Below are 3,643 nucleotides of genomic sequence, written 5' to 3' on the forward strand. Positions count from 1 at the left end.
AAATGCCTGTTAAAATTTTAGCCACTTTTAAGAATTTTTACAGAAGACAACAAACACCACAAGGTCTTGAAGATGCTAAGATGGTGTTTCATGTCTCTACTGTGTTGTTAGACTTGCTGAGGTTTACTCTATGAGGATGATGAATCCCTATTCCTATGTATCTTCAGGTGCAGCAGGGTGTTGTTGCTCCACTTGCTATTGTCACAATGACATTGTCTTTCCAGGAAAGTTTTTAGTTTATCTTAATTTTTATTCATGCCAGATTATGCAGATTAAACAAATTGCAGAGGTAAAATGGGAAAAAAAGATAAGAAAAACAGGTTGATCCAAAAACACTATAAACACAAGAGTGTGCTATTTCATGTCAGACTGAGCCCCCAATAAACCAGCACAAAAACATGTGAGTTACAGCTTAAACCTCTACTTCAGGAATAAAAAAGGGTCAGTTGAGCTTGTGTGAAAGATGAGCCTCTTGTTTTTATTCAGCAATACGTAAAATGTTACGTGATCTTAGATTTAGTAAGAGATCATTTTCCTGAACTTGGGACAAGAAGAGCGCATGGAAGAAGAGTGAGAAGGAGCCAGGTCATGAGCTGATTTCATCACAGTAAACATGTCAGGATTTGTATACGTAAATGGAAATAGATAAGTCTGAAGCTTTCCTAAAGAATTAGTCCAAGGCTGAGTGTATGCTACACTGTGGTTCAAGTTGCAGAACTGTGGAGCCGATTAGCTGCCTGACGTCAGTGATTGCCATTGTTTGTGCAGCCAAGGTAGACTGTGCCACTGGCCAAGTTGAGGCCACTGCTAAGCATATTTTTTACATTCTCCTCCTTAAAGTTAAGTTTTTTTTTTCTAATGTTAAAGAAATCACTACAGGATGCTGTGAGATTTCAAACACAGAACATAGAGGGTTAGTGAATTGTGCTGAGACATGTTTTGCATTGTTGTCCATTTGGAAATGAGATAATTTAATGTTATATGGTCATCAGAAAAAAGGACAAACTCTCTGCTAACACAAAGCTGGAAACAAAAAAAAGGATTATAAATAGACAAAGGGCTTAACTCGCCCCATCTTTATGCTCCAGTTACCTACAATCAAGGTATAATTAAACATTTTGTTAACCTCAACTGTCTTTTTACTGCTTGCTGATGGACTTGGTAAAGTATTACGCTGTGTAAATACCTCTTCCAGATCTTCATGGCATCATAGTTGGATTTTGATTTTACTGTCTGCCTTTTATCCAACTGCCTCTGCTTCTGGCTGTGTTCTCTGACACGCCTCCATGAGCTCACTGCCCACAGGACTGCAAGTCCGTCTGCGTGCGTCTGTGAAAGCATTTCCAAATGAAGAAAGAACTGAAACTAAGGAAAGCACATGGAAAAGATATATTAGGATTTATTTTAGTAGATCTGAGTGGAAATAAGACTCAGCTGACTAGCTGCTCCTTGGCTTGTTGCATAATCCCAAAATCTGATATCACATAACATTTTTTTTATTCAGAAAGTCCATAGCCTACACATCTCACTCAAAATGGAAACTATTTACTCCAAACATTTTAGAGTACTGTTATAAGTAAATAATTTCACTTAATTCATCCTCCTATTAATCCATCCACTTTCTAGCTGTACAGTATGCACATTTCCTGCAGTGCCAGCCAGGAAAGCAGAGCAGCCCAGATGTGCTTTCCCCTGCAAATTTCTCCAGTTTTTCTATAAGTTTTTAGTGGTACCCAAAATATCTTCATATGGAGATATATGGGGGCACCTTTAACAGGTGTAACAACCACCTCAACTGCAGCTCAACTCCTCTTGTCTTCTTGTTAAAGATGCAAAGCCGAACACTCAGCAAAGAAGCCATATTTTGGTTGTTTGTATCCACTTCCTCATTCTTTTGATAACTAGCAAATGAATCTTCTCTTTCTCCTCTAAAGTGACAGTGGATAGTTCCCCAATAATGTTTCTGAAAGCATTGCAGGCATAAAAGCAGGCAGAATGCCATTACAATTTATAAAATCCCTTTTAAGCAAATACTTAATGTGAATTCATTCACAAAAGTTCACAAGTTGTTTTTAAAGTTCTTGCTGCAAAAGATACCAAACATTTTGCTGCAAGCCAAAGAAATCATTGGAGATGAAATGTACAAAACATATTTATGCAGTTATTTCATATGACCAGAGTGAAAGCACTGTGAACTTTTTATACATATTTTTAGAAAAGACAAAATCCCAAATGGCTGGTTACTAGAGAGCTATATATAATATATATGTTATATATTATATATAATAATTATAATCAGAATTTGATTATTTACACCTGTGCTTTTTCTACTGTGACATGTCAACATTTCTTCTGTGAAAATGCCTATTGTACAGAATAGGCACTGTCCATGGCATGTACACTACTTTCTGCTAACAATCCCACAATGCAATACATTGCATTTTATACTGTTGATGCAATTATCACAGTTGTGCAACAATTTGTCAGTGATAACGCAAAATGATTTTAAAGGTCCCATATTATGCTTATTTTCAGGGAAATACTTTTATTTTGGGTGACTTCTTCTTTTTTGATCAGTACTTTTGCATTGCCTCACAATATGTTTTGCGTTACCTCGCAATATGTTTTGAATTTCCCCACAATATGTTTTGTGTTACCTCGGAGTATTTTGCATTGTGAAGAGATACAGAGGTAACATGTTAGCATCTAATGTTGGGTGGAAAGTATGATATGAAACAAATAGAAGATGTTAAACATTAGTCAAGTAATTATTTCTAGTAAAAAGACACCTAATATACATTATCATAGTATAGTGATGACTGTAGCCATCCATGTGTTATCCTCTATGTACACATTACCAGTGACACTTACCATGAGGCAGAAATATACCTGGAATAGATTTTATCCTGTACCATGTCAACATAAGTTGGAATACCGATCTTACAAAGTAATTTGCTTATGTACTTGAAATACTGACCGATGCTGACCAAGGGAGTGGTTTTTTTGGACACATGAATGTATCTTTTAAGGTTGTTCTGCCCTAACAAGTGCACAAAACTAACAGGAAAGTCAGGGAGATGTCAGTCTGTACACACCTGCAGAGCCCTGAAAAGAGGCCTAGTCTAATCATACAAGATGAGTGAAACTGACTGTTTCAGTTAGGTGTCCTGTTGCTAGTAGCAACCTCTACTGGTATAGTTCTATTCAGATCTGTATCCAAGCAAATATTGACATCTTATCTACTTCCCAAATACATGTGTTGGAGCATTAGCTGTAGGTACTCCTTTTATTACAGTTTTGTGATTGCTGATTTGTGATGAAGTAGAATTTAGTTTTTCTGTGATTAGCATACTGCTAACCAAGCTAGCCACTATACTAGCTGTTTGGAGCTAGCTAGCGTTAATGTGTTGCTAATGCATCATTCTAAATAAATGTTACATTACTGTTGTGATAACTTGTGTATTTTACTGTTTTTGTTGACTTTGTGTATGTTTTCTGGATTAATCACTGTGTTGTACTTCCTATGAGAACATAATGTTTTACCATACCTTTTGGCCTAACTATGGAGTATGGAATCTCATTGTTTTCCAATACTGTCTTCACAGTTTCACAATTGCTTCCAGTAAAAAAACCTCAAACAATC

Source organism: Siniperca chuatsi, linkage group LG18 (genome assembly GCF_020085105.1).
Source record: "Siniperca chuatsi isolate FFG_IHB_CAS linkage group LG18, ASM2008510v1, whole genome shotgun sequence".
Lineage (NCBI taxonomy): Eukaryota > Metazoa > Chordata > Actinopteri > Centrarchiformes > Sinipercidae > Siniperca > Siniperca chuatsi.